The 13233-nt window shown below is 37.7% G+C and overlaps 1 protein-coding gene across 9 annotated transcripts in view; it reads right to left on the reverse strand.

Annotated features, from left to right (window-relative positions):
- Positions 1-3063: 3063 nt before the first annotated feature.
- CFAP91 (cilia and flagella associated protein 91) overlaps positions 3064-13233 on the reverse strand; it is a 153659-nt gene continuing 143489 nt past the window's right edge. For 5 of the 9 annotated variants that reach the window (XM_055085130.1, XM_024120312.3, XM_024120313.3 and 2 more), the window contains one exon: positions 3065-4426. The gene's annotated coding sequence lies outside the window, so the exon portion shown is untranslated. Of the gene's footprint in view, positions 4427-9711; positions 9935-13233 lie in introns of those variants that run through there. The other 4 variants (XR_008617499.1, XM_024120311.3, XM_024120310.3 and 1 more) reach the window with 4 other exon arrangements.

The following is a 13233-nucleotide window of genomic DNA, read 5'->3' on the forward strand; positions in this document are numbered from 1 at the left end:
TGAGCAGGGGCTACTCTTCGTTGTGGTGCGTGGGCTTCTCATTGTGGTGGCTTCTCTTGTTGAGGAGCACGGGCTCTAGGTGTGAGGGCTTCAGTAGTTGTGACACGTGGGCTCAGTAGTTGTGGCTCGCAGGCTCTAGAGCACAGGCTCAGTAGTTGTGGTGCGCGGGCTTAGTTGCTCTGTGGCATGTGGGATCTTCCCGGACCAGGGCTCAAACCCATGTCCCCTGTACTGGCAGGTGGATTCTTAACCACTGTGCCAGCAGGGAAGTCCTTTAACCTTTATTTAAAATAAAAAAGCGGGCTTAGTTGCTCTGCGGCATGTGGGATCTTCCCGGACCAGGGCTCAAACCCATGTCCCCTGCACTGGCAGGTGGATTCTTAACCACTGTGCCAGCAGGGAAGTCCTTTAACCTTTATTTAAAATAAAAAACAGTGAGGAGAACATTTCTGCATCTTTTCTAAATCCTCCATTGGAGGTTTCTTAAGCTGTTGAATGTTGTTTGTGCAACGATAAATGGGATAAGTCCCTTTCAGGATACATAAGGCCCTTACTCCCTTTATGACTTACTTGGTTCCTTGATAACATTCACTAGTTGAATCATAAAAAGTTAAATATTATTTACTATAAATTAATGTTATAAATTAGAATTATATTCTTAACTCGTTTTATAATATAAAATACCAAGACATCATAAATGTTTTCCAAAACCACACAAATATTTGCTTCTACAAACGTTAGGTATGTAGAACTTCATTGAATAAGTACTTATTGAGAGATTACCATGTGCCAGAGACTGTGCCAGGCACCAGGATATAAACAAATGAACTCACGAGATGCAGCTCCTGCCCTCCCCTCAGACCTAAGAGGCCAATTGGTGAAAGAGATGATTCCATAAGCATTGAGGATCAAGTGTGATATGTGCCATGGCAGAGAAAGTTCAGGTGTTATGATCGTGCCCAGTATCAGTGTTTGCTCCCACATTTTTTCCTTTGGAATCCTTGAGGGTTTAGAAATAAAATATCATTAAAACCTGTATTGAAGACATGTCTTTCATGGTAAATCTCTCTGAATGGTAAATGCTTGGGGAGGGACAGTTTCCTTGGGAAAGTCTTCAATTCTAAAACTTGAACGCACATTAGATCACTTGGAAAAAATACCCTTGCCTTGCTCCTCTTCTAAAGATCTGTCTTGATTGGTCTAGATAGAGGCTGAAGAGCCACTTTTTTAAAGTACTCAGATGATTTTAACATGCAGCCATGGCTGAGAACCACTGTGGTCCCTGCTTCCAGTTTTCTTAACATTTGACACCTACAATAAAGATACCTCCTTCTTCAATGGTTTTTTAAGTTTTCTGGGAAATTCTTCTTCATCATACTTATGGCTTCCTTCTAACTGCTGTGATGTCTGGTAGCGAGGGACCCCTTATTATCAACACTTAGATTCTGCAGAACATGGGGCACTCATTCCTCTCACTTCTTCACTTATGACAGCATATCCATATTCTCTCTCTCTCTTACTCTTCTCCAGGTAAGATGGAGAAACTCATCTGATTGGTTAGAGATTGAAACCCACTGGGCTACTTTCCATGTATGCTTGCTGCATAAAAGTATCCCAAGTCTTCCTGGTAGATGCAACTCTCCTCCCAAGTGTGCCCCATGATCTAGAATTGAGGAGGGGGATGAGAGTCAGTAGTGGGAGCTCCCCCTGAACTAACATATACTCAGACTTTAATTTGTCTGGGAGCTCTGTGCTTCAGGAGTTTGGACTCTCCAACAATTTTATGCCAGCAGTTTCTCGTCCCAAAGCGATCCTTTAGTCACACTACAAACTTTTTCCTTGGATTTTACCTTGTCTGTTCTTAAGCATTTTGAAGAGAGGCAATGCCTTTGTCAAGAAGCACAAGGATTCACTGTGACTAATTATGCATGCATGCAAAAAACTTTTCCCGCCTCAGAAATCAGTTTGTCGTGACTGTGCATTGCTACCGACTGTACTACTGTAGCAACCCCAACCCACTACATGGCCCCAGTTGTCATGATCACGTGGCTTTAAACACAAGTTTTGCTCATCACTCAGGATGTTTTCAAGAGCAAAGATTTATTAAAGTTGGGGTGTTTCAACTCAAGTCATTATAAGCAGAGGGCTGCCAGTATCAGGAGAAAGTTTTCCTTTCTTGGTAAACTTCAATTAGCTAATGAGAATTTTGTAATACCTTATAGTTTTCTTTTTGCCTAAACACAAAGCTTAATTTTAGAAGATGATACAAGGATAAAGATTTTTTAGAATATATTCTATTGTAAGTTTCACTATATGTTCTTTATTAGAAGCTGCTTTAAATCCTTTATTAAAGTAGGTATTGATTTTAACTTTAGTTCACTGCTGTATAGCAGGGGTGGGCAAACTATGCCCCATGGACCAAATCTGGCCTGCTACCAGTTTTTGTACCTGAAGTTTTTTTGGAACACAGCCACATTCATTCATTTATATGTTATCCATTGCTGCTTTCACCCTAAAATGGCAGAGTTGATTAGTTGCAACAGAGACCATCTTCCCTGCAAAGTCTAAAATGGTTACTATCTGGCTCTTTACAGAAAAAGTCTCCTGTTCCCTGCTGTTCTCTTCCTCCCGCCTTCTACCCCATCATCCCTAACTCATGTCTTCTCATTTTGTGTTCCCGATTTTCCATTTCACAAGTGAATAATATAATCTTTACCTAGTTAGGGTTAGCAATTTTAAAGGAACAAAATAAAATTAAATTGCCTCTTACTTGTGCAGTACTTTTCTGTAGATCAGTGATCCTCGAGGCAAACAAAACAAAAAAACAAAAACGTTGCCCCAGTCCTAGTTTTCCTAGGATAAGGTAAAACCTTTCAAGTTTGTATGATCAGGTATTTTTTCAGCTCAGGAAATTTTTTATTATAACTTTGATTATTGTTTCTATTTTATTTGTTTTTGTTCTGTTTTTAAGAATTCTAACTGCTTGTAGGATTGGTCATCCAGGGCTAACCTCTGTCTGTTCTTACGATTCCCTGCTTCAGTTTTCTAAGAGGCCATTTCTTTTTGCCTCTTATTTAAACACCAAGCAGATAGTTTCTAAAGGTTGTTTCCTATAGTAATGTTCTTATCAAGTCCAAGCTTGCTCTGCTAGCCACACGACAGGCCAATAAATCAGTAGACGAGGTGTTGAGGCAATGAATAGTGACTTTATTCGGAAAGCTGGCAGACAGAGAAGATGACAGACTAAAGTCTCAAAATAACCATCTTATGGGGGTCTGGATGCCAGTTTCTTTTATAGAACAGAGAGGGGGAGGAGGTGAGGAAGTAAAGTAAAAAGGCTGTTTATCTTGCAAAATATCTCCTTGCTTGGCCCCATTGAGGAGGGGATGTGTTAATTTCTTCTTTTCTGCAGCCATTCACAGGTGGACAGGGTCAGAATGTCTCTCGGTGAGCTGAACAAAGGCACTGTAGTTTAACAGGCAGAGGAGCAGGGTTCCCTGTGGCAGGGCATTAAGCTTACAGTTCTAGACAGTGACTCTAATAACAAAAGCAATGAAAAGTAAAGGTTAAAGTAAAAGAAAGATCCAACATGGAGTCAGAACTAGCTCTTCCCTATTACAGTAAGATATTTTCTAAGATAGGCTTTTATTATTTTCAGGTAACATACATTTTCTTTTATAAGTTCTTTACATGGGTCCCATGTTGATTTGTTGTGGATGCTTTTGTTTATTTATTGTTTTTCCTATTTACTGATCTTTAAATGAGGAGAGATCCATTCAACCCTGACACTTGTCAACACGTAGGATGGGCAGATTGCTCTCCAGCAGCACCCTCTCCATGGGTGTTGCATGAATATACTTCTCAGAGCTAAAGCTCAATGGTGACTTGATGTGCCATTGTATGGATATACCAAGGTTTACTTTTCTATTCCTATGCAGATAGACATTTGGGGCCAGCATGAATAGTACTGCTACAGCATTCTTGTCATGCCTGGTGGTGTACATACTCATGCATTTCTTCCGGAGAATGAAATGCTGGGTCATGGGGATTGCATATTTTCAGTCTTAACAGATAATGCCAATGCACTATGAATAGCAAACCCAAACCACTTAAATATCCAGTAACAATTTTTATTTGATTCAACAAGCTGGTATATCTTCATAGTTAACGAAATGTTGAAATGAGACATGAGAAAATTTTCTCTTGAAGTAGAGCCTCTGGGAAACACCAAAGAGAATAAGGCTTCTTCATTTGATTATTATTACTGAAAATCATTTTAAATTATTGGGAGTTTAAAGAAAATAAATCTGTTTTCTCATGCATCACATATTGACAAGCCCATAAGAGCTGCACATCTTAGGAGAAGCACAGAGGACTGGAATGCTCTATGATGATTTGTACAGCTTCTGTTTAAAAAGATCATTGTCTGTAAAAAAACAACGCAAATATTTATGATTACATCATCTTTTTAGAAATAATCATTATCAGATCAATACATCCAAAAAATTACTGTGATACAATTACCCAGAGTCCTGGTTTTGAAGTCACACAGCCCCAGACATATCCCAGCTCTGCCGCTTATAGGCCCCATGATCCAAACGTTTCCTAACTCACCTCAGTTAGTCTCAGTTTCCAAATTCTACAACTTGGAAAAAAGACTTTACATTAACTGGTATAACTTAAAAATTAATATGTGTATATAGTAAAAAAAGAATTCAAACTACAAAAGGACAGAAACATGTGGAAAGTAAGCCTCTTTCCCCCCAGTCTGACCTACAGTCCTCAGTTGCCATGCCAGCAACAACTACTTGCCAAGTTCACATTGATCTTTCTAGGATTATTCTGTGTATATTGCAAGCATAATGCATGTATGTACATGTTCGTATATCTACATAGGTATTTCTAACTTTTAACTACAGAATATGACACACAAAGGAGAGTACAAAAAAAAATCATTGTACAGCTTAATGAATTAATGTGTACTACTCATCTCTATAAATACTACCCAGGGCAGAAAATCCCATAAGCTCCCACTTTGTTCCAATCACAACCCTCTTCTTAGCCTCTAAAAGAAATCACTATTCTGATTTTTATTTGATTTTTACAGTAATCACTTCCTTGCTTTTCTTTATATCATTACCTAAGTGTACATTCCTGAACACACAGTTTAGTGCTGATTTTGAATTTTATATAAATAGACTCATACTGTAGATTTTTTTTTTTTGGGATTTGGCTTCTTTCAGTTCTTATTATATTTGTGAGATTCATCCATGTGTTTGTCTTTAGTTCTTCTTCATTCTTTTTATCTGCTGTAGAGTAGGAATTAACAAACTTTTTCTGCAAAGGGCCTGACAGTAAATGTTTTAGGCTTCGTGGGCCAAAAGACAAAATCAAGCATATTATGTAGGTACTAAAATAACAAGAAAGAAAACAAATTTTCACAAATTTTTATTGATAAAGTTCAGAAAATAGTAATAGTAATTGCCTACAGTTTTTTGTAATACAGGTCTCCTGAAGAAAAGAATGAAACTCTTATTTAGGGGATAACATTTTGCTTAATTGGGGTTCAGGTAATTTAAAGGGATTGCAAATGTTCATCTGTTAATGGTGATGTGTAATGAGACTTCCCCCCACTGCAGTTTTGAAAATGTCTTTCAGACAAATATTATATGATATCACTTATATGTGGAATCTAAAAAATAGTACAGAACAGAAACAGACTCACAGACATAGAAAACAAACTTATGGTTACCAAAGGAGAAAGGGGCAGGGAGGGAAAAATTAGGAATATATGATTAATAGATACACACTACCATATATAAAATAGATAAACAATAAGGATTTACTGTATAGCACAGGGAATTATATTCAATATCCTGTAATAACGTATAATGGAAAAGAATTTTAAAACTGAATCACTTTGCTATACACCTGAAACCAACAAAATATGTAAATCAACTATACTTCAATTTAAAGAAATGTCTTTCACAGATAGATGCTGGCAATACTGACCTCAATCCAAAAGCATGTGCTTTTAATTGTGCATATTTATTGCTTGGAAGGCATTTATAGAATTCCATTAGATTCTTCTCTTTATATTTGCCTTTTAGCACATCATTATAATGCAGATTAATCACTTCCATGAAGGTTAGATGGACATGCCTCCACTGCACGTTAAATAACTTTGAAATATAGAAATTTCCTTTGCACTTGTTTCAAGGTCCAAAAAACGCTCCTGGAAGTATAGTTTAAGCTCAGAAAATACATTCACTGCAAATATGCCTGGGAATGAACACCTTGTTTTTTTAGCTTTGGCAGCACAGGAAGTATATAAAGCAGCTTACTATTACTTGTGATTCAGACAATGTTAATTGCCATTGAAATGACTTTACCACAGTATAAATTCTACATACAGGTTCTGTTTTTGCCTTGTAATTTTAGGTTGGATTCATTAAAAAATATTACCAAGTCTGCAGCAAAAGCTAATTTCCAAAGTCATTCAGTGTTCCACGATGGTGGTTAAGGGTAGTTTTCTTAGAAAAATCTCAACCTTGTTCTGAGCTCAAAAAAATCACACAAAAATGCTACCACTGCTAAGCCATCAAACATCACGGTGGTAGGGAAAGTCAGGATATTCTTCTATTTCTGACAAAAAAAAATTCATGGAACAATGAATTAACAATGGGTAAATCCATGAGGCTGAGTGAGGATCACATTGACACAGCTGGCTAAATAACACATGATAGATTCAACATCTTTCTACTAGTAACGGGCTTATCTACCAAAAACCTAAAGCTGACATTCTGGGTAAATTTGGCCTTAAGTCGGGGGCTCCACCAGATTCCAATCCATCATGCTTGCTCACACAGTGTTTTTAAAAGTCTTGCTGGTTTCTGTTTCCCTTAGTAAAGTCTTATAACCAGATCTGGCCAGTGCCTCAAGGGAAGAAAATGGCCAGTGATCTTAGATCACTTAGGAAGGACTCTTTCCTCGCTACCATTTTAGTTCATCGAGTTCCCCTTTATTGCCAGAGCTCCACACTGTCTCTGAAAGGTTACATTTACAATATATCCATAATTTTCTCTAATTCTTGAAGCTACCTACTGTATCTACTTAGAATCAGAAGACATGTCTATTTTGTTTTATTAATTCCTGTTACTTTTGTTTCCTTCCTTTTACTTTTTTTGCATCTAATTTGCCATTCTTTTTCTAAATTCTGGAAAAGGATACTTAGTCTTACTTTCACCTTTTCTCTTCTAATAAATGCCTTTAAGCCTACAAATTTCCATCTAAGCACCACATCAGTCCCATTTTACATGTTGGATATATATGTAGCATTTTGGTCATTTTTCAGTTCAAAATATTTTCTAGTTTCTATTCTGGTATTTTCTTTGATGAACAGATTATTTACAACTGAATTTCCTAATTTCCAAACAAATTAGAATTATCTTGTCATTGATTTCTAGTTTCATTACATTTTTTTTTTTTTTTTTTTTTTTTGCGGTACGCGGGCCTCTCACTGTCGTGGCCTCTCCCGTTGTGGAGCACAGGCTCCGGACGCGCAGGCTCAGTGGCCATGGCTCACTGGCCTAGTCGCTCTGTGGCATGTGGGATCTTCCCGGACCGGGGCACGAACCCGTATCCCCTGCATCGGCAGGCAGACTCTCAACCACTGCGCCATCAGGGAAGCCCTCATTACATTTTTATCAGAGAACACACTTTGCCATGATTTCAACTTTGAAATAGTTGACACTTGCTTTATGACACAGTATACAGTCAGTTTCTGCAAATGTTCTCTGTGTGCTTGAAAATAATTTGCATCCTGGAGTTGCTGGTTATAATATTCTATAAATGTCCATTAGGTGAAATTTCTTAACTATATATCTCAAATCTTCTATTTTTTAGTTTTTTTTCCTCTGCTTGCCGTATCAGTTCCTGATAGAGATTAAAATTCCCAGCATTATTATGGATTTTTCTATTTCTCCTTGCAGTTCTCTTAACCTTTGCTTCATATAGGTTGAGGCCATGTTATTAGATATATTCAAATTGTGACTCATTATACCTTCCCAATGAATTAAACCTTTATCTTTATGAAGTGTCCCTCTTTTGCTCTAGTAAGTGCTTTCTGGCTTAAAGTCTTCTTTGTTTGTCATTAATATAGTTAACATCAGCTTTCCTGTGGATGGTGTTTTCATGGTATCTTTTACTTTCCTTTAACTTGTAACCATTCTGCATATTTAGATTTTATATATAAAAGGCATACAATTGAGTTATTTTTTAAATTCAGTCTGACAAATTCTGACTTTACTTTGAGCATTTAGTCTATCTACATTTAATGTAATTAAATGATGAATCAATGATAAACACATACAATTTTATTCAGTGCTTTCGATTGGTTCTGTTTCCTTTTTCTCTCCTTCTGTCCTCCTTTTTGTATTGAGTGTTTTTTATTTATTTCATTTTCTTCTATTAGTTTAGATGTCATACATCTTTTCACTATCCTTTAGGATTTACCGTAAAGGATACAAAATGTTTCCTTGAGTTATCAACTGTAATGTTAGGTGAAACTTTTATCCTCTTCCTTGACAATGCAAGTGCCTTGGGACGATTTAACCCATCTATGCCCTTTGTGACTTATATACTATTGTTGTTATATAACTGTACTGCTGCTATTGTTGCTGTTTCTTCTAATTGTTGTTATATGCCATCAATAAATATTTATCCACATGTTGATCCTTTATCTCCAGCCTTCCAACTGGGATAATTTTCCTTCTGCTCGAAGAACACCCTTTAGTAATTTATTGTAGGGCAAATCTCCTAGTGACAAGTTTTCTGTTTCATTTATCTGAAAATGTCTTTTATTGTCATTCTCAAGGATATTTTTGAAAGGTATAGAATCCTATTTTATTATACTATTTAAGCGTATTGAATATATCATTCCAGTATTTTCTGGCTTTGTTTCTGGTGAGAAGTCAACTCTCAGCTTAATTATTGCTCTTATGAAGGTAATTCATCTTTTCTCTCTCAACACTTTTAAGACTTTCTTTTCTTTTGTTTTCAGTAGTCATATTAAAATGCATCTAGGTATAGATTTCTTTTTATTTTGTCTACTTGGGGTTAAGAAGCCTTCTTAAACATTGACCCTTTCATTGGTTTTAGAAAATTCATATTTATATGATTTCCCAACACATTTCTTCTCTTAGAAGTCAAATTTCTTGAATCAGTTGTCCATGCCTACTATCCTTTTGTTGCTTCCTAAGGATTAAGTTATACTACATCTATCCTTTTCTTCTGTAGTTTCCAATTCTTTGTCTCTGTGATTCTTTCTAGGTAAATTATTCTGATCTTTTAATTTACGAATTTTCTCTTCAGCTGTATATATCCTGTTCTTAAATCTATTCATTGAGTTTCTCATGTTGACTTCTGTATTTTTAAATTCTAGAATTTCTATTTTCTTCAAATCTGCTATATCATTTTTATCATTTCTAGTTCTCTTAAAAATTTCCATATTGACTTTCATTTCTTTGAACATAGTAAGTGTCTTAGCTCAGGATGCCATAACAAAATACCTTAGACTGGGTAGCTTAAGTAACAGAAACATTTTTTCTTTTTAAATGAGAACTCAGGATTTCCTTTTTTTTTTAAAGAGAAACTTAAAAAATATATATTTATTACTTATTTATTTATTTTTGGCTGCATTGGGTCTTTGTTGCTGCGTGTGGGCTTTCTCTAGTTGTGGCGAGCGGGGGCTACTCTTCGTTGTGGTGCGCGGGCTTCTCATCGCGGTGGCTTCTCTTGTTGTGAAGCACGGGCTCTAGGTGTGTGGGCTTCAGTAGTTGTGGCACATGGGCTTAGTTGCTCCACTGCATGTAGGATCTTCCTGGACCAGGGCTTGAACCCGTGTCCCCTGCATTGGCAGGCGGATTCTTAACCACTGCACCACCAGGGAAGCCCAGATTTACTCTCTTAACCACTTTTATATATAACATATAGCAGTGTTCATTATATTTATCATGTTTATTACATCCACAGTACTAATTTATCTTGTAACTGAAAGTTTATACCTTTTGATTGCCTTCATCCAATCTCCACTTCTCCCCCCACACCTCTGTTAACCACAAATCGATCTCTTTTTCTGAGTTTGTTTTTGAAGTATATTTGACTTACAAAAAAACTATGTTAGTTCTTGTTGCACAACATAGTGATTTGAGTTTTCTATACATTTCAAAATGATCCCCACGATAAATCTAGTTATGATCTGTCACCATGCAAAAATATTACATAATTTTTGACTATATTCTCCGAATTGTACATTTCCTACCCAAGACTCATTTATTTTGCAACTGGAATCTCCCTCACCTATTTCTCTCTTCCATCCACCCCCTCCCCTCTGGAAACCACCTCTTCGTTCTTTGTAGCTATGACTCTCTATATGGTTATGATTTTATTTTTTCTATTGTTTTTAGATTTCACATATAAGTGAAATCATACAGTATTTGTCTCTCTTGGTCTGATTTATTTCACTTAGAATGATATCCTGTAGATCCATCCATGTTATCACAAATGGCAAGGTTTCATTCTTTTTTATGGCTAATATTCCACTGTGTATACATGTACCATATCTTCTTTATCCATTCATCTACTGATGGGAACTTAGGTTGCTTCCATATCTTGGCAACTGTAAATAATGCTGCTATGAACATAGGGGTGCACATATCTTTTTTAATTAGTGTTTTCATTTTCTTTGGATAAATACCCAGGAGTGGAATTGCAGGATCACATGGTAGTTCTATTTTTAATTTTTTGAGAAATTTCCACACTGTTTTCCATAGTAGCTGCACCAATTGACATTCCCACCAACAGTGCACAAGGGTTCCCTTTTCTCCACAGCCTTGCCAACACTTGTTTTTTGTGGTCTTTTTGATAATAGCCATTCTGACAGGTGTGAGGTGATATCTCACTGTGGTTTTGATTTGCAGTTCCCTGATGATTATTGATGTCGAGGATCTTTTCATCTGCCTGTTGGCCATCTGTATGTCTTCTTTGGAAAAAGTCTACTTGGATCCTCTGCCTTTTTTAAAAATTAACTTATTATTTATTTATTTGGCTGCATCGGGTCTTAGTTGTGGCATGCAGGATCTTCATTGCAGCATGTGGGATCTTTCGTTGCAGTGTGCGGGCGTCTCTCTAGTTGTGGCATGCCGGCTCCAGAGTGCATGGGCTCAGGTGTTGCAGTGTGCAGGCTCTCTAGTTGTGGTGCACAGTCTCACTGGTTGTGGCGCACATGTTCTAAAACGTGTGGGCTCAGTAGTTGCGGCGCGCGGGCTTAGTTGCCCCGTGGCATGTGGGATTTTAGTTCCCTGATCAGGGATCAAACCGCGTCCCCTGCATTGGAACGCGGAGTCTCAACCACTGGACCACCAGGGAAGTCCCCCTCTGCCTATTTATTTTTTAATTGATTTTTTTTTTATGTTGAGTTATATGAGTTCTTTGTATATTTTGGATGTTAACCCCTTATTGTATATATTGTTTGCAAATGCTTTCTCCCATTCAGTATGTGGCCTTTTCATTTTGTTGATAGTTTCCATAACTGTGCAAAAGTTTTTTAGTTTGCTATAGTCCTATTTGTTTATTTCTGCTTTGTTTCCCTTGCCTAAGGAGACATAGCAAGAAAAAATATACTACTGTGGCCAATGTCTAAGAGCATCCTACGTGTGTTTTATTCTAGAAGTTTTATGGTTTCAGGTCTTATATTTAAGTTTTAATTTACTTTGAATTTACTTTGTGCATGGTGTGAGAAAGTAGTCCAGTTTGATTCTTTTCCATGTAGCTGTCTAATTTCCCCAACACCATTTATTATAAAGGCTGCATTTCCCCATTGTATGTTCTTCCCTCCTTTGTCATAGATAACTGCCCATATAAGTGTGGGTTTATTACTGGGCTCTCTGTTCTGTTCCATTGATCAATTTGTCTGTTTTTGTGCCAGTATCATACTGTTTTGATTACTGTAGCTTTGTAGTATAGTTTGAAATCAGGGCATATTGTACCTCCAGCATTGTTCTTCTTTCTCAAGATTGTTTTGGCTATTAGAAATTTATTTTCTCACAGTTCTGGAGGCTAGAAGTCCAAGATTAAGGTGCCATCACGGTCAGTTTCTGGGGAGGACTCTCTTCCAGGCTTGTAGATGGCTGCCTTCTTGCTGTGTTCTCACATGGCAGGGAAAGAGAGAGAGAGCAAGCTCTCTGGTGTCTCATAAGAGCACTATTCCCATCATGAGGGACCCACCCTCATGATATCATCAATCCTAATTGTATCCCAAAGTCCTCGTTTCCAAATGCTATCATATTGGAGGTTAGGGCTTCAACATTCGAATTTTGGGGGGCACACAGTTCAGAGCATTGCATTCCATCCTAGCCTCCCAAAATTCATGACCTTCTCACATGCAGAATACATTCATTCCATCCCAACAGCCCCAAAGTCTTAAGTCATTCAAGCATCAACTCTAAGGTCTGAAGTCCAAATTCTCCTCTAAATCAGACGTGGGTGAGACTCAAGGTACGATTCATCCTGAGGCAATATTCCTCTCCAGTGGTGAACCAGACACATTATGTACTTCCAAAATACAATGGTGGGACAGGCATAGGACAGATATTCCCATTCCAAAAGGGAGAAATCAGAAGGAAGAAAAGAGTAATGGGTCCCAAGCAAGTCCAAAGCCTAGCTAGACAAATTCTATTGGATCTTAAAGCTCAAGATTAATCCCCTTTGGCTTAGTGTCCTGCCTTCCAGGTCCACTGGGATGGCAGCATTACTCCAATGGCTCTGGGGATGGCCCCACCCCTCCAACAACAGCTTTGTTGTCCCCCATCCCCACAGCCTCGGTGGGGATCCTGTCGCTGCACCTCTGCCAGGGTAGGGTGCCATAGGTGGTCCCATCCTTAAGATTCTGGGCAGAGGCCATCTGACCTGCTGAAACTGAGCAAGTGGTTGATAAGCCTTCAGGATTATTTTTCCCTCTTCTTAAAGAACCATGCACATTTGCAGCATAATGGCTCTATCATGTCATCCTGTCAAATCCAAGAAGTCTGATGCCTTCCTTCATCTTGTGTCCATTCCTTCATTTCAAACTGGCAGAGTTCCTACTCTTATAATTCCATAGACTATCAAATAGCTGTTCAGCCACACCCTTAGTGTTCTTTTTTAGAATGGATTTTCTTATTTTTTGAAATATGG

The sequence above is a fragment of the Physeter macrocephalus genome, chromosome 1, assembly GCF_002837175.3.
Source record: "Physeter macrocephalus isolate SW-GA chromosome 1, ASM283717v5, whole genome shotgun sequence".
In the NCBI taxonomy this organism is placed as follows: Eukaryota; Metazoa; Chordata; class Mammalia; order Artiodactyla; family Physeteridae; genus Physeter; species Physeter macrocephalus.